The sequence below is a fragment of the Propithecus coquereli genome, unplaced genomic scaffold (assembly GCF_000956105.1).
Source record: "Propithecus coquereli isolate 6110/MARCELLA unplaced genomic scaffold, Pcoq_1.0 Scaffold63, whole genome shotgun sequence".
NCBI lineage: Eukaryota > Metazoa > Chordata > Mammalia > Primates > Indriidae > Propithecus > Propithecus coquereli.
In genome coordinates this window covers 4,620,933-4,640,532 of record NW_012152285.1, presented here as the reverse complement: position 1 = coordinate 4,640,532, position 19,600 = coordinate 4,620,933, and positions in this window count along the sequence as shown.

Below are 19,600 nucleotides of genomic sequence, written 5' to 3'. Positions count from 1 at the left end.
GACACAGAGGATTGCTCAAACAGCATGTCTCCTTGAGTATTCTCCGTTTGCATGGAAAGAGGAAACTAATCTTTAAGAAAAGAGGGAGGAGAAAGTATTTATCTATCAAGGTTCTTCCCAACTACTGTTTTCCAATGGTCACAGTTTTTCCCACAAGGAGATAATGTTCCTGCACTTCTGGGTTGTGTCATCCCGTCTGTTTAGTGATCTCTTGGGATGCCGTATCCCAGACTTTGCTGCATAGTGTTCTTTTTAACAACAACCCTACACACATTTTACATGTGAGAAAATTAAGACCGAGAGGTGTAAGATGTGTTGGCCAAGGCCACATGGCTAGTAAGTGTTGAAGGTAGAATTCAAACCCAGATTTGGTTGGTTTTGAAACCTCAGAGTTTTCTATGTGTTCCCACTGATCTAAAAGAAAATGAAAAGTTATGAGGCTCACATTTCTATTTTTTGTCCTCTTATAGGCCATATTATAACATGCTTCCTATGTTAAAATTCAGTGTTTCAGAAAACTTAATGAATAGCTCCTGCCCATTCTCGTCATATTTTATCTTCAAACTAAGTGGAAATCTACATGACATGAATTAAAGAGTTATTGTGCATATGCAATTATTCTTGGCTTCTAGAATTATTAAAAAATTACAAAACAAAATGATATCGCAAAAGACAAGTAACAGTCAGAAGAATATAATCTTAAGATACCTAAATGCTTTATTTCACTTCTGATCTTGATTGTAGAAACCAGCCCATTTTAATTTGCTTACTTTATGTTAACTAACTTTCTAAATTCTAGTTTGCTTTTTCTTGTAGTTAACTTTATGATATTGTGAGTTCTATACCATATCTTGGGGAATTTCCTCCAACTGTGTTTCCCAATGTTGACTAACTTTGAAGACTTCAGGCTTGTAGTCAGTATTATAGTACCCAGTAATATCATGGAAAACACCACCGTGGTACTTCTATGTAGCAAATAGCATAGAACTTTCATTCATTAGTTCATCAAACATATTGAGTATTTCAATAGCCTAAGTTCATAGTGGTAGGCAGCTTCTAAGATGGCCTCTAATTATTGCCACTTCCTGGTACTCACACCCTTGTGAATTCCCTTTCATGTTATACTAAGGTCATCTGTGTGGCCAACAGCACATGGCAAAGTGATGGGATGTTGCTTCCAACATAAGGTTATAAAAGACTGTGCATTTTGTCTTGGGGACTCCCTACCACTCTTTTTCTCTCTCCCTTGGATCACTCACTCTGGGGAAAGCCAGTTGCTGTGTTGTGCAAACATTCAGGAAGCCTATAGAGAAGCCCATGTGGAAGAGATCTGAAGTTCCTGACCTGTCAGAGAGCAACTGAGGCTTGCCAACTGCCACGTGATTGAGCTTGGAAGTGTACCCCCACACTCACTTGAGGCTCAGCCCTGGCCAACTGCTTGACTATAACCTCATGAAAACCCTGAGCCAGAGCCATCCAGCTGAGCCATTCCCAGATTCCTAACCCACAGAAACTGTGTGAGATAACAAACATTTGTTATTTTAAATTGTTAAGTTTGGGGAAAATTTTGTTGCATAGCAATAGAAGACTAAAACACTCATGCTTGGTGCAGGCAACACAAAAAATGACTTAAGATAGTGTTTTCATTGTTAAGGGGCTTGCACCAAGTAGTTAATAATTAAGATTTGTTGAATGACTGATGTACTGAATGAATTAATTGCATGAACATCCTCAAAGAAAGGACTTAGGTATTGAAACATATTTCCAGTTAATTACATTATTTAGCTTCACATATTCTTGCCCTTTCTACCCCCTTCTCCAAAACTTTTCTCACCTCTAAAGAGGGTCAAATAAGCAAGTCTATCTTTTAACTTACTGGGACGGCTCAGAAGACACCTAACACCTGATCTTCCTTCGTATCTTCATAATCTAACATAGCAAGTCATTGAATTGGTTGCTTGAGAAACACTTTTAGTTATAAGCTAATATTCTCCTTATTTTACTTTATGAGAACCCATAAATATAAAGAAACTCCTTACTATTTTACTCAGTTCCACGTCCCTGTGTAGTTGTGTTTTCTTCTCAGGCATTTGATCTCATGGACATTTTAGGATAGAGCACATATATGCACAACTTATATGGAGTGATTTTCCCCTTTCTCTCAATTTATAATATCTGGCAACTCCCCAGCATTGGTAAACTCTCCCCAAATATACTTTGAGCTGCATTAGGACAATGTGGGGAGGGAAGCCAGAACAAGGGATTTTCGGGGAGGGGTGAGAGGGTAGGATAGAAGTATCTTTGCAATAGTTCTCATTGTAACAGAACTGAAATCAAAATTAAAGCCACTAGAAGTTATGTAAATCAATAAGATAATATGGTATATTTTCCTGAATAATTGGTTTTACTTAAAGCTTGGAGTTACTATGAGGAAGTTAAGTAACTAAAAATTTATTTTTATGATGAAACAAACTTGGAAAAAAAATTGTGAAACTGAATGGAAGATTTATGTCATCATTTAAATAAAGACCTGCATTTGACCTATCAGATTTTGAGAAGTACACAGTACTTTCTGCACTTAGGAGTATTTTGGTGGAAACACGATAAAGAATCCCTTTGCCTTTGTTCCATCTCCTCTCTATGGAGGCATGAATATGAGGTGTTGCTCTTCACTAGGAGGTTCTAATATTGTAGATCACTGTGTTGGAGCTGACAATCCATATTAAACCTGGTCATGATATGGAAGGGGTGAGGAGCTAGATGGAACCAGTTGGGACATGGGTACCACTAGAAATAACACTTTATTCAATTTTCTTTTCTAATTCCCAACACACTGCTTTGTCTTTCTCAATCTGGTTGCGAAGAGAATTTGAGCACAAAATTCCAGCAGAGAAAAACACACACTAATGACTCACTCATCTGTAAACTTACTTCCCCTAAATTTGGGGTGTGGGGGTAAAGATAAATAAAGTTTGGTTCAATGGTGATTATGAAGCCAAAGAAGAAAAGGGGACAGAAGATTGGCAAATTTCTTCCTTGAACAAGTTTCCTGGTGGTCCTGGCAGATGCAGATGGAATGCAGAAAGATTTGGAAGGAACTTGCAGGTCACAGTACGAAATCAGTAGCCTTGTAGGGAAGTCTCTTCCACTGGGCTGTCAGCACCATGGAGCACGATCCCTGTCCTCTTTGTTTGCCACTACATTCCCACAGATGGGAACAGTGCTTGCTTCATTGTATGCTTTCAATTAGTATTATTTAAATGAATATAGTAAATAAGACATTTCATTACTGGAAAAAATATGCATTTCTTCTTCCCAACTTTCCTGTTACGCAATTTTTCAAAATCACAGGACTATGGACACCTTTAGAATCCTGAGAAATATAATTTAAAAGAGAAGAGAGAGTGTCGATTATATACAATTTGATTTTTCATTGGTAGGAATACTTATCCATAGTATATTATTTATGAAAAACTGTTCATGGAGAGCAGACTGGAATCTTCCCCCTCCGTTATTTAGAGATAAATCATCACAGTTTTAACAATAAACCAACTGACTTTTTAATCTCAAGTGTCAGACTCCAAGTGTCTTAATACACTCCTGCCGCTATACCTTAGACTGGGTAATTTATAAATAATAGAAATTTATTTCTAAGGTGCCAGCAGATACAATGTCTGGTGAGGGCTCACTCTCTGCTTCTAGGATGACAGCTTGCTGCTGTGTTCTCACACGATAAGCGGTGGAAAGGCAAAAGGGACTAACTCTCTCCCTCAAGCCCTTTTATAAGGGCAATAATCCCATGCATAAGGGCAGAGCCCTCATGGCCTATCACATCCCAAGGGCCCTACTTCTTAATGCCATCACTTTGGGGGTTCAATTCCAACATATTAATTTTGGAGGGACACATACATTGAAACCATAGCACCAAATATGTAACCTTAACTCCTGCATAGTAATCAGTCATTAAGACAGTCTAAAAGCCTTTGAAGCACAACACTTAATAAGTATTTAAGATGCAATAGCTTTGAAAACTCATTAGTACAGATATTTTGTGGGTTTTTTCCATCTTTGACTGCTACATTGAGGTTTTCATTTGATGATAGTTTGGTTAAAATTGAATATGAAAGTATTATTCCATAACACAGCATCTTGAATAATATACAGTTGACCGTTGAACAACAAGGGTTTGAACTGCATGGATCAACTTATACGTAGATTTTATTCCATCTCTGCCACCCCTGAGACAGCAAAACTTTCCTCTTTCCTCTCCTCCTCAGTCTATTCAACATGAAGATGATGAGGATGAAGACCTTTATGATGATTCATTTTCACTTAATAAATAATAATTATATTTTCTCTTCTTTATGATCTCTTAATAACATTTTCTTTTCTCTAGCTTACTTTGTTGTAATAATACAGTATATAACACATATAACATACTAAATATGTGTTACTTGACTGTTTATGTTATCGGCAAGGCTTCTGATCAACAGTAGGCTGTTAGTAGTTAAGTTTTTGAGGAGTCAAAAGTTACATGTGGATTTCTGACCACACAGCAGTTCGGTGCCCCTAACTCCCATGTTGTTCAAGGGCCAACTGTATATGTTTGCCAATGACACATATATTTTGAATCTAATATCAAGAAAGAAGATGGAGATAAAGTATAGAGTGTGCTTTGCAATTATATGGCTTTTTTGCAGAAATTGAAAAACTGCTCACAAAATTTATATAGAAATGCAAAACACCCAAAGTAGCCAAAACAATCTTGGAAAAAAAAGAACAAAGCTGGAGGACTCACACTTCCCAATTTCAAAACTTATTACACAGCTACGGTAATCAAAACAGTGTGGTACTGGCATAAGGATAGACATATAGATCAATGGAATAAAATTAACAGTCCATACATGAACCTTTACATTTATCATTGATTGACTTTTGATAAGAGTTCAAAGAAAATTCAATGGGAAAACAATAGTCTCTTTAATAAATAGTTCTGGGACAACTGTATATCCACATGCAAATGAGTGAAGTCGAACTCCTATCTCACATCACATACAAAAATTAACTTAAAGTAGATTATAGACCTAAATGCAAGAGCTATAACTATAAAATTCTTAAAAGAAACATAGGAGTAAATCTTTGTAGCTTTGAGTTAAACAATGCGTTCTTAGACATGATACCAAAAACAAAGTGACAAAAGAAAAAAAAAAGATGAAGTGAATTACATCAAAATTAAAAACTTTTGTGCTACGAATGATGTCATTACAAAAGTGAAAAGACAATCCACACAATAGGAAACATATTTCAAATCATATATCTGATAAGTGACTTATATGCAGAGTACATAAAAAACTCTTAAATTCAATAATAAACAGACAATTAGCTCTACTTACAATGAGCAAAGGATTTGAATAGACATTTCCTTAAAGAAGATGTAAAAATGTCCAATATAAAAAGATGTCGAATCAGGGAAGAATAGTCATTAGGGAATTGCAAGTCAAAACCGCAATGAGCTACCTCTTCACATCCACTAGGATGGCTATGATGAAAAAGACAGTAACAAGTGTTAGGAAGAATGCAGAGAAATTGGAGAAACTTGCATTGATGCTGGTGGAAATGTAAAGTGGGGCGGCCACTTTGAAAACAGTTTGACAGCTCATCAAAATGTGAAACATAGAGTTTCAATAAAATCCAGTAATTCTACACCTCGGTATATACTCAAGAGAAATAAAAATATATGTCCACACAAAATATACATGAGTGATCATAGAAGCATTATTCACAATAGCCAAGAAGTGTAAACAACCCAAATGTCTATCAACTGATAAATAAAATATGTTATATTCATACAATGGAATATTATTTGCCTATAAAAAGGAATGAAGTGCTGATACATGTTACAATATAGACAAACCTTGAAGACATTATGCTAAGTCAAAAAAGCCAGCCACAAAAGGCCATGATTCCATTCATATGAAATGTCTAGAACATGGAGACAGAAAGCGGATCAGTGGTGGGCTGGGGTTGAGCATGGGGAATGGGCAGTCACTGGTAATGGATAAGGGTTTGGGGAGGGAAATGATGAAAATATTTTAAACTTAGACTGTGGTGATGGCTGCGCGATTCCATGAATATACTAAAGGCTATTGAACTTTACACTTTAAATGGGTGAATTGTATGGTGTAAATTATAGCTCAATAAAGATGTTTGTTTAAAAAAATTACACACATGTGCAAACATGTGCACACACACACCAAGTGAAGGGGTAGAAGAAAAAATACTGGCATTCAAATTCTGGCTTTACCTTAGGAGCTGTGTAAGTGGGGGTGTGTGGGTGTGGAGGTAAGGAAGAAGAGGGAATATTTAACTTCTCTGAGCCTCATCTTCATTATTTGTAAAATACTTAGTTCACAGGTTTTCGCTGGAATAAAACAATGTATGTAAAGTGCCCTGCTGCAGGCTTGGCACTTGGTAAGTGCACAGCATCTACTCTTCAAAGAGGTAATGTTTAACCCCTTTTCAGCATAGATTTTAGAGAAGCTGAGGAACAAGATGGACTATTTCCTCAACAAATTTACATGCGAGCCCAATTTAAGATACAATTTTAGAGGATTCCACTTGAAGAGCATCTACAGGTCCTTGAAGTCAGTATTTCTCAAAGGATCATCACTGGGATTCATTACTGGAGAAACACGTTAGGAACCAGGTCTCTGTGCTGTACCTCTGCATCAGAATCTTGGGCATGAGTACAGTCCTCTACCTTTTAAACATCCCCCACCAGGTGATTTGTGTGCACTCACTGCCACAGAGGCTAAATGACCACAGCTAAGGTGCCCAACCTGCTTCCCTGGGCTGCTGCACAGGAAGAGGAGAATGCTGCTGACTGCACTCACAATGTGTTTTTATGTGCTTGTTTTTTTTTTTCACACTAGACAGCAAGCTCCCAAATAGTGGAAGCTCAGCCCAGTATCTTTCTTTGCGTACATACGTGGCACAGATGCTCTGACCTGAGCAGCTACTTCATCAAAGAGGTGATCTTCCTGGTGTTACAGGGAAATGAGCCTCGTGGGATGGGTTCAATTAGAGTCCAGAAGACACTCTCTGTATTTGAGTTTACAATGAATATTTTGCAATCCATTCCTCAGAAAAATGAAACATCTGAGATTTCCTCAGTCCCTCTGAGAATATCGAAGAGTTCCTTATTAAGTCAAAGACACAAAGTCAAATATACAAAATCAGCAAAGTTTAACCCAACTATAGGTTTGATTTGATTGTGCTTAAATGTAATTTTCAGCAAATGCCTATGTACCTTATCTACATAGCAAATGCCTTCAAATTATAAGTCCTGTGGATATTGATGGGATTCAGGACATGCTACCCCCAAATACGCCACCTTGGCAATTTAGAAGACAGCAGAAGCAGGAAAATCATTCTCACTGGCTCCTGCCTTTCTCCCCTGAAGCAAGTCATAAAACCTAAGAAGGTTACTCTGATTTTCCCCTTCTCTTCTCCCATGAAGCAGGTCCCAGACCCTCATTTGAGAGGCACCCTTCCTATACCCAGAGGAATAAAACATTCTTATCCTCAAAGACACAGAGATGCCAAGAGGAATCTGAATGATCAGGCTTTGCTAAATTCCCCCAGGTTATTACCGTTACATCATACCCTTCTCGTCCAATCGTATTTCTTTATGACTATTCATTTCTCAGTCAAACCTGGCATAAAAAAGACAGGTTTACCTGTGTCTTTGGGTCTTCATTTCTGAAGGCTCCCATGTCACGAAAAACTTATATTAAATAAATCTGAATGTTTTCCTTCTGTTAATCTGTCTTTTTCAGTTTTGTTTTCAGACTGAGCCAGAGTCCGTAAGAGGGTCGAGGAAAACCTTCTTCCCCTACTATATATATAAAAGAAAAATAATAATCTTACATAATTCCACTGCCTGGAGACACTTTTTCATGAATATCTATCCATGTCTATATAGAGATACATTTAGATATGGAAGGAAACACAGTTCAATGCCATTTCCTCAGGAAGTCCCTCCCTATCTTCCACCCCACCCAGTGCAAGAGAGGCTTGTTTGCTGCTGTGCCAGTTCTTAGCTCCTATACCTCCTATACTTTTTCTTGATACCCCTCATCAGAGTAGAAAAGAGTTAATGATTGTAGATGTTTTCTGCTATATGTTTTCACCATGAGGTAAACTCAATGTGGTAAGAACGGTATCTTGTTCATTGCTATATCCCTAGCATTTAGTTGCGTGCTGGGATATAGCTGGATGAATATTCAATACGTATTTGTTGAGTTAGAATGTAACATTAAGGGAGTGTGTGTGTGTGTGTGTGTGTGTGTGTGTGTGTGTGTGTGTGTGTCTAAAGCCAGTTAGCTGCCATCTCAACCATTTTGCCAAATGCATTCATGGGAATCACATGGGAACAAACAATGCCACTGTAGCTCTTGTTAGGAAACACTGTATTTTGTAAACTCAAAACAAAACAGGGAATTCTCTCTCCCTCTCTCTCTCTCAAACACACACACACACACACACACACACACACACACACACACACACAGAGTTTATAAAATATGGTATGAGGCACAGAAGATGCTCGGCTGACTTGAGCTTAGTCTAGTGAACTTCATAAAGTGTCAACTGAGAACATTCTCTGGGTGGGGGCAGGAACCCCCTCAGCTAACTAGAGATCTCAGGCCAGACCCATGTTGGTTTTCAGTGAGAGTTTTCAGTAAGAATTGGTTTTCAGTGAGAGTTCTTTAGGTTCCAATAAAGGCATGACCAAGATTTCCTACAAATGACATCGTTCATGATCTGAGGAATCTCTCTAGAACATAAGAATTCAGTCTGAGTTGTCAGCAGAAAGAAGTAGAAATTTGAAAGTCTTATCTTCTCAGAGCCTCAGTTTCTTCATCTTTAAAATGAGGGTAATAATACCTGCCTCAAAATGGGTAACATATATATGAAGTAATTTTATTATCTTGAATAATACTACTACTTAATATTATTACATTCATCCTGCAATGCAAAAAAGTAGATTAGAAAAAAAAAACCCAAGCGTTTTGTGGGCATGAAAAGCAAAATGTAATCTGTCAATGTATATTTATTTATCACCAAGTATGTGTGAGGGGCTGTGATATATACACATGTGCATATGCGTATGTGGCGTATATGATATATACAGATAGATACATAATATATATGGGTTATATATGTAGGTTTTATTGACTTATTTATATACATATATAGAGACTGATCTTCAAAACATGATTTTGAGTACAAACACCGTGAGATATATAATGCACCATCGGTTATATAAATTAAAATGCAGGTACACAGAACAGTAATAAATATTTGCAAGACTACATACAAAGAAAAAGGTGCACTTTAAATACATGAGAATGGCTACCTATTTGGGACAGCAATGGAAATGGAGTCTGAAAATAAAATGCATTAATGAAAACTTTTTAAAAAGTGCTCTTGCATGGACCGATAATGATAATACACCACAAACTGAAGAGTAACGTGACCTCAAACCTCCCTTCGCCCCACCCCCACAGGAAGCGCATGCAGTAAACTTCCCTCTTCTGACACTTACTCTTACTGACAATGAGGGCAGAGAGTGAGGTCAGGCTATGAAGTGATCTCTCAGCGCTATTAGTGAGCTCATCTGGATTCTCGATGTTTATTGGAAGCAAACTGTCCCTGGGAAATAGAAGGCTGACAAGTATTCTGTACATTTTAGCTTCCTTGTGTCATCTTCTGAAGGTGAAGAAATCTGACGAGCCTTTGCTGCGATCAGACACGATCAGCTGCCTTTGCATTTCCTTCTCTGACTGTGCAGCAATTAAAATTTGCTTCTTTACTTGATTGTTTTTAGAGCTAAGAAAGGTACTTGCAGGAAAGAAGCCAGATACATAAGGCTGCATAGAATGTGATTCTATTTATATAAAAGATCCAGAAGAGTTAAACTCACAGAGACAAATCAGAATAGTGGTTTCCAGGGGCTGAGGGGAGGGACACTGGGAGTGACTGCTTCATGGACACGGGGATATTCTCTTGGGGCAAGAAAATGTTTTTGAACTACATAGAGGTGGTGATTGCACAACATTGTGAATGTACTAAACGACACTGAATTATGGACTTTGGTTAATTTTTACGTTATGTGAATTTCACCTCCATTAAAAGCAAAAAGGGGGGAAAACAGAAAGGGACTTTCCAAATCCTAAGTTCTTCAGAATGTCCTTTCTCAGTGAAAGAATGACTAAGGTGTGATGCACAGGTCAGTGCTAAGGGGGCAGGGGGCGGGGGAGGAAAGGCCACAGGCAGAATCCGCTCTCCACAAGAGGGACGTGGGAGGATGGGGTGTGGAAATTGCTGCAGTGGGACTCCCCACCCCCCAACCCTGCCAACATGTCCTCATTCAGGGTCCTGCTAATTCAACAGATGTTCGTTGTCTCCAGACTGCAATCGAGTCCTGCACTCACAGCAGCACTCGCTTCTCATGAGCATTCTCTTTTCCCGAAAGGGGGTCGGGCCATTCCCTGAAGGTTAATCCTTCAACTCTTTCCTGTTGCTCAACCTCCCCCAAAGTTTTGTCTTATAATGAGGCCACTCAATTTTTTTGCATCTGATAGACGCAAAACATTAATCAGCCCTTGAGGATACAAAGGTGACTTCAACAAAGACTTTGTCCCCCAGTAGGACCAAGTCTATGTGGTCTGGACCCCTGTTACCTCCCTGACTTCATCCCCTGCCACACTTGGCCTCTCTCATCCACTGTGGTAGCCACACTGACCTCTGTTGTTCCTCACATGTGTCTGGCTTGCTCTGGCCCCAGTGCTTCGTCCCAGTGGCTCTGTCTGTTTAGACCACTATTCCTCAAGTGCTTGCTGCAATCCCACGGAGGCCCCTGCTGACCCTCCTATTTAATAATACACCTTGTTTCTTCCCCTCACTGACTTCTCCCCAATCTCCTATACCCTGCTCTACTTACCAGTATACTTATCGCTTTCTAACATATAATAATTTATTCAATCATTAGGTTTATTGTTTATTATCTGTTGCCTGTTGCCAGAATCTCAGCTTCAGAGTGGCAGTCTTTGGATATTTTATTAATATTTTAGTTAAGGGCCTAGAATGGCCCCGGCTCAAAAATAATAATTGTTTGATAAATATTTGCTGAAAGCTTTAAAATCCTGTAGTTTAATTTAATCACCTTCCTTTTTCTAGTAGTGTGAACTTTGAACACAGTCCCAGTGAAGCAAGTTTCTGCAACAGCTTCTGACAGTTTTGCTAACAGTCCTGTCTGCTGTTACCTAAGATGAGATGCGAACACAGGCATCCAGGTGCTGGGGATAACATCTCATCCAAGCTACTGCGCCCTGGCCACGGGCTCAAGGTGCCAGGCTGCACATCTCCCGCTGTTTGCACCCTTGAACCAGACCTTCTCTTCTGGGGCAACAGCCCAGCAGGGAGCACCCTCCAAGGAGTAGGGGAGCTCAATCTCTGTTTAAAGACCCTGAAAATCCTGCCAGTGCTGGTCAAAAAGCCCTGGTGTCTGTGAGAGCCATAGTGGATGGAGAACTCCAGGAACTTCGTGGAATTTCATTGCTAAATTTCCTGCACAACTGCCTGTTTCGGCAGAGTGAAGCCCATGATCCAGCCGTTACCAGAAGGCACTGGAAGCAACAGTGAGCCCACAGGGGTCCATAGGCAGAGCCCAGGACAAATTCTACTGTGTCTGCCAGGTCCAGTCACCCAAGCACACCTATAAGGGGGTGACAGTGCTGAGGAATGTGCTACAGACTACCCATGGTTATCTGATTATCATCCAAACAACATTTCCACAATTGCTACGAACATAAGAGGAGAAACAAGATATAGATTTCTGCCCTCAGTTAGTTAATCTAAGAATAGTGGAGATTTTGTAAAACTTTTATTCAAAATAGAAGAGAATAAATACCATTATAAGAAAAGCTAAGAGAAACCTCTATGCCTTAACTTCTCTCCTTCTACGGATATTTGCATAGTGCAGTTTCTCGAATTGTGGTCCAAGGGCTTTTCTCATCTTGATAGCTGCAGATTAACATGTATCAACATGCAAATTCTCAGGCACAGTGCTGGACTCATTGAAACATCTTTGGGAACTGGGCCTGGGAGCAAGCATTTAAAAAATTTCCTTAGGTGATTCTTATGCACATTAAGGGTTAAGAACCAGTAATATAGTACATTATAATTTATTTCACTTGCATATATATTTTCGTCTTGTGCCGCACAAATATAAGAGCAGAGAAGATGTGTCTTCATTTTTGTGGATGAGGAAAACTGAAACTGAGAGATGTTAAGTCCAAAGTTATACAGTTCATTTGTGGCAAGCTAGAATTTGAACCCGGATTACCTGATTTCAGATTCAATCTTTGCCCTACCCCACGCTGGGCTGCTCCACTGCTGAGAAAAAAATGAATCAAAATATGAAAGGACTTAGATATTATTTTCACAGGGATAAGTCTTTTATACACAAGCAGAGGCAAATTTAGGACTTGGAGAAATACTGCCACCTTGTGGCCATCTGAAAGTAAAACACAGCCTTGTCATTGGACAGAAGTGATTGCTTCCCACTTGCCTTGTGCACTGCTTTCCGTGATGGATTTGTGTGAGCCATCCTCACTCCCTACTGATGCATTTGAAGGACCAGCTGACTAGTCCTTTGGATCTTGGTTTTGTAGCTAATATTTTTTTCTTCTAGCTGAGGTTAATTTACTCATCTAGGGCAGGGACCACGAGGTCATTAGTGCCATGCAATAACTAGCAGAGCCAAGGAACCCTGGTGAATACTTGCTGGAACCAACACAGCTCTACATTTCTAGATCCTTGGTCTTTTAATTTTAAAAATTATTATTTTTTTCTATTTTTTTTCCATGGTTACAAAATCTTCCTGAAGAAGCCAAGGTTTTATTTCAGTGTTGGGAAGTGGGACCACTCTCCCAACTCAACTCCCAGGAACATACACAGATGAGGGGACTCGTCTCCACTGTTCAACTCCAGCACACTCCAGCCAGAGTTATCTCTGATCAATGAGACTGGGGTTAATTTGCACTTTCTTTCTAAAATTTTTTTGTATTGCTTGAAATGTTCTAGATGGCTATGTATTGGCTTCATAATCAGGAAAGAAAAACAATGCATTTACTGAGTTGTACTGCAGATTCACAATCACAAAAAAATCCACAAGGAGTCATCTGCCCCTTACGTTGTTTCAAGGATGAAACAGGAATTGTTTGGCTCATTAATTTGTATGGTCATTTGTGCAGGAAACTTTTCTCGTATGCCTATCCATGCAAGATTAGTCAGACATAACTCCTGCCCTCCTGCTTTTAGGGTAATCAGTTCTGTATATAATTAATTAAGATGAAAGTGATAATTATAATAATAGCTACCATTTTTGAGTGAGCCAGATACTGTTCTAAGTATGCAATCATCTTTAATTCATACGAAAAAAATAAGGAAGACATTATTAGCCCTAATAAACATGTGGGGTCTGAGTTCCAAGAATGCTAGGGGAAGAAGTTATCTTTAGCCTGAGACACCAGAGAAGGCTTCATAAAGAGGTAGCCTTGGCCAGGGACCGTGGCTCACGCCTGTAATCCTAGCTCTCTGGGAGGCCGAAGCGGGCTGATCATTTGAGCTCAGGAGTTTGAGACCAGCCTGAGCAAGAGTGAGACCCCTGTCTCTACTAAAAAAATAGAAAGAAATTAGCTGGACAACTAAAAATATATAGAAAAAAATTAGTCAGGCATGGTGGCACATGCCTGTGGTCCCAGCTACTCGGGAGGCTGAGGCAGGAGGATCGCTTGAGCCCAGGAATTTGAGGTTGCTGTGAGCTAGGCTGACGCCATGGGCACTCTAGCCAGTGCAACAGGGTGAGACTCTGTCTCAAAAAAAAAAAAAAAAGAAGTAGCTTTCAACTAAGCCTTGAAAGAGGGGTGGCATTTGACCTCTGTGGATGGGGAGAAGGGAATTCCAAGTCAAAAGCTGTCTAAGAAAAGGTGTAAAGGAGAGGGGTTCATGAAGTCAAGGTACTAAACTTTTCGTTAGAATCGTTGAGGAGACTTTCAAATGAGATAAGGTTGGTTAGGGGCAGACTGAGGAGAAGAAAGCTTTGGGTTACAAATTTAGGAAACAAATCTGAAGTCTCTGCAATCCAGAGTTTAAACAGTGTGGTTTAGACAGAGGGGTTTGTGATAGGTGGTGGGAGGGTGCCACACAGGAAAAGAAAGATGATCTTGCTGCTCTCACTCCAGTTGCTTGGGTGGCTAGAACACGTTTCAAAGGGAGTCAACCTGTCTCATGACCGGTTCCTTTGTCATGGCCTTTGACTGCCCCCTTGTGGCCATTTTCCTGAATTTTCCTACGGACTCGTTTTTATTTCTAAAGCAGGTAGCCAGAAGATCCTGTGGCTGGTGAAGTCAAATCCAAAGCTCTGTGGGAAATCTGATGTATGTTCACACATCGCTAGCCCTGTGTGTCGTCTCCTCAATCGATCACCTTCCTGCATCAACATCAGTATGGCTCCTGTGCGGGTGCTCGGCTGGGTCTGTGGCGCCCCCGACATTTCTGTAATTATAGGACAGCTCCGTTTAGCAATTACCATGTGCCAGATGCTATTCCATGTGCTCTAGATGGGGTATATCATTTAGTCCTCGAAGAAGCAGATACTATCATTATCCCTCTTTTAGAGGTGAGAAAACCGGGGCCCAGAGAAATTAAGTAACGTGCCCAAGGTGGCAAGGTCCCAAATCTAGGAATGGCAGAGATCCAAACGCAAAATCTTTGCAGCCTGACCTCCTAACCACTTCTTTGCGGTTCCTCTGGTAGTCTGAGGACAGACACCTTTAAGCAGAGAGATGCAGGAGGCTAAGGACATTACAGTGTATATGGGGGGCAGGGGGGCAAGATATATACATACGCACGACAAGTCGAATAATATAGGCGTGCCTGCCCCAACACTGGGGAACCACAGAACCACAGGTGACCTCAGAAGAGACTGGAGGCTTTCAGAGAGTGGTGACAGCCTCCTGGGAGAAGTAGTGGTTTCCCTGGGCCTCTGAAGAAGGTTGGAATTTGGCTAGATTTTTTTTTTTTTTTTTTTTAGAAAAAGGAGAGCAGAGAGTGAAGAGCAAGGTTTGGACTGGGAGTAACGGTGTGAGAAACAAGAAGCCAGGGGCTTGGACGAAGCAGCAGGAAATGGGTTGGAATGACATGTGGATGGGTGGGTAGGGAATCTCAAAGGGTGACACGTGTGGTGATTTAATGATATGATCATTAAAAAAGATTAGCCTCTCTATAACTTTCCTACCAATTGCCAATCACAAAACAACACAAATGCAAATACTATTGCATACATATATATTCCTTCACTAACTGATTATTCAGGAAATATTGATGGCATGCCTACTCTGTGCTAATCATCATTTCTGCTCTTGGTGGCTTATGGCCCAGCAAGGGAGAGATAATTAAACAACTATCCATAAAACATAAGTATATGTGAACACACACCACACGTGCACGGTTTAGATGATGTAAGGGCAGGAATTCCACAGAAAGTGGCTTCAGTCACGGACCAGAGTGGAGTTCTCATTGTGCCAAAGCAGGAGGGTGGTTTGGCAATAAGCATGTGCTACAGAGGGGAGAGAAAGGGGGAAAGGAAAGGAGGGGTGGATGCCTAGATAAATCTCCACCGTATTTTGCCACAGGGATGGGAGACCAGTGTTTCACCTGGCTTAGTAAAACAGCTCTTTCAATTTTTTTTGTCTTCTCTTTACCTAGGACCCAGGCTCTCATCCATGGACTGAGCCGGCAAGAAGCTTAAGCAATAGATGACAATCAATATTCAAAATGCTTTCTCCTGTCACCAACCAGTATTCTGACTAAATCAGATTCAACATGCCCAGTACCGTTTTCACTCAGAATGAGTTAGCCCACGAGATGGCTTAGTCTTTCTATATGGGGCCATCTCAACAGCCTGCTCTCTGTGACAGACACTATTAAACCCTCGATCCTGCGGAGACCCCCTGCTAACAAATGGGGCACATGGCCTCCTGCGTCTCTCTGCCTAAAGGTGTCTGTTCTCAAGCTACCAAAGCCACGGGAAGGAGGATCGGCCAGAGGTATTAGGAAGTTGAGGTTCTAGAAAGGTCCCTCAACCACAGAAAGGTGAAGTCAGCACCAAGACTCAGCTTCCCTGTGGCTCATTGTTGCAATGTTGAGGTGTGTCCTGAACAGCCTTTCAGAGGGCCCCCAGAAGGATGGAATTCACTTGTCTACAGCTTGCTTTATGGGCTTTTCTCTATTCCCTGCCTTACCTTCCAACCCCATCACCATGTTTCCCAGAATCACCTCCCAAATGAATCACTTGCACCTAAACCTTGTCTCAGGGTTTCTTTTGGAGGAATCCAACCAAAGACAATCTACACTTGCCATGAGCTGACCTAGACTCATTTGAGGGTCATTTAAAAAGTGTAAAAATTCTTGGAGATTTCTGGCTACTTCATAAAAAAGTCAATGTATCTTTTTCAGGGGTTCTTAAACATAGCAAGGCCAATAATAACAGACTTCCTTTTGTTCTAGGATCCAGTTTCTCTTTAAATGCTTACTCAGCTTGTCGAGGGACATAGAGAATACACGTGGTAAATATTGTTGGTTTCCTTCCATAGTGGACGTTATCCAGCATCCATTTTACCTTCTCATTTTCTTAATAGAATTTCAATTTTGGTCTAGCTTTTCCTGTAACTCACAAAACTTAGAAGAAACTAATCCTGTCTCCAGCTCCAGAGGTGGATTCGAGTTGCTGAGCCAATCAGCATGTGGCAGACCACATGGATAGGCAAACGACTAAAGTTGGCTCAATCATACTAAAAGGCCAGATATATGATCCATATCTGAGGGGAGATTTTTTTCCTATTTTTCTCTTTTTATTTGCTGTTGGATATGAATGAGGAATCATGATGCTGATGTACTGATAAAGCCATTCTATGACCATGCGGGAAACCAGCCCTCGTCTAAAGCGAATTTTGTAGCTGCAGAGTGGAGAGCTAGAAAAGGATCCTGTCTTCCTAAAAATGCCATTGAGCCACTGAATCAACCAACCCCGACTTCTACCCAGTGGTGTGCTGGTAACTGGCTTTGGGGGCGGGGGGGCAGGGGTGGGGGTGGAGATTCCTGATTTGTAGCCCTTGACAATTTCTGTACTGTGAATATTCTCACCATGACAGTATCAAGCTACCAACAGTTTAACAATTGGTTTTCAAAATTCCTAAGAATTTAATAATTGGCTCTGGTGAGCTGGTACAAGCCACAACCTAAGAGGTCTAGTGGAGAATAAATGTGGGCCACCTGAAGCAGAACAGGAACCAGGCTCCCTTCTTAGAACCAGGGGCTGAGGTAGAACTTTCTGACTTGTGAAAGACAGCTAAAACAAAGCTACTATCAAACACTGCCTGGGACTATGGCTTATATAAAGCCATGGGCCTAAGGAGCTGGGAAGACCTAGACATGACCTCATGGCCAATAGCTGAGCCAAGCCGCTCCCAGATGCACAACTGAATCTGTGATAGCCCTGATATTACCAAGTGGTATGAACCCCAAGATATCTCTGGAAATCCTGGCTCAGAACTGGGGTCTCTGGAAGATCTAGTAAAAGAACACTTAAAACTATTATTAGATAAGGAGAGGTGAATAGAAAAAAAATCTTCCATTCAAGATGAACCTACCAAGTTCAAAAGGATATGAGGAAAATCACGAGGGAAGCCAATCTACAAAATGAGCATGAAATCACTGACAACAGAGCAATTCTAAAAAGAACTTTAAAGTAACTAAGAGTAGGATCCTCAAAGAGATAAATGGTGGAATAAAATCTGTTAAACTATAATAAATTGTCAATGAAAAACAAGAAGAAATGAAACATGTGCAAGTGAAAATGTAAAAGGAATTAGAAATATTATGAATGAAAAATATAGAAAACAAAATGCATACCTCAGTGGATAGAATACTCTAGCCTGAGTTAGTAAAAAATAAAATAGTTAATTTGAAGAGAGTAATGATAAATTCCCCAAAATACAACAGTGACAATTTTATCTTTAAAAAAAAAATTAAGAGACCTAGAGGATAACTCAAGAAGCTTCAACAGAATATAAGTTTCAGAAGAAGAGAATAGAAAACGGTAGAGAAGCATTATTCAAAGAGAAAATAGCTGGGAATTTTCCAGAAATGATGAAAGATAGCCCTGTCTTTCTGATTGAAATTTTACTCTTATTAAACAGGTTAAGCAAAAATAAATCCACACTGAAGCTCATTGTAGTGAAACTGTGGAACACAGAAGAAAAGTGGTAGGGGAAGCTTTAAAAATTAAGGCAATATATGTAACCAAAATGTTTGTACCCCCATAATATTCTGAAATTTAAATATAAATTTTAAAAAATTATCAGAGGAAAAAAATAAAGATTACCTACAAAGGAATGATATTTAGACCAACAGCAAACATCTCATCAACAGCAACAGATGTAAGAAAACGGTTTAATATTTTCAAAGTGCTGAGAAAAAATTAGGATTCTAAACCCAGATAAATTACCATTCAGGAGTGAGCATAGAAAAAATTATAAATTGCATTGATTATATACCCTATCCAGATAGTTGTACAGAAACTGATGATTCAATAGCTAAAAAAGGTCTGATCAAATTAGAGATTGAAGAACTCCATGGGTGTAGCAATGAGGAAGACCAAGATGTTTGAGTATGCAATGCTCACCATGTGATCTGTGACTTCCTTCTGCAAATAGCCTTTTTTCTGCAGCTCATGGGAGACCTTTGGGTGATACCACAGAGAGAACCAGAAAGAGAACCAGAATGAGGATGATGTTGGACCACGACGCCACCTCAATTCGGGAACATGGCTGTGATTGTTGACATGGGAGAAGCCATGCTTCGGGCCAGTAGGTGAAGCCACGAGGAAAAAAGTCAAGCCCAAAGACCTTCTCAACTGTCCTCCTCCCAGAGGAACTCAAAGTTCTTGGCTGGAGCTCATCAGAGTGGGTGCAGGATGTTCTCTAACTCAATTTTGCCTTGCAAAGTAGGACTTCCTCTTCCGGCGCCATGAAGAATAACTATCACCAGATGTACCCTCCTGCTGTCTACAAGTAGAAAACTAGACAACAGGCAGCACTAGACTGTGATCCCTCGGAGAAGAAAAACTAATGAAGTGAGCCCTATGATCACTCAGACTTTCTGCCTAAGGCACTTTCTAGACCACAGCACAGGAGGGGACCCTGTGCAAAGCACAGTAATCTTGCTAAGTTGAAGAGCAGAGGTGGGAGTTCAGGAGGCTGAGGCTGCTGGACTTTACAGAACACAGAGTATTGGAAGAAAGGGAGTTATATAGAAAAAGCTCCAGATCTGTACAGAGATCCTCTGGAGTCTTTAACTGAATACTATATGTACATGTGGAGGTAAGACTTCAGGAACCAGGCAAAGAACAACTACCAGGGAAAGAATAATTACTGAGTGCTATAAGCAGAATAATTTCCAAAGCTAATGT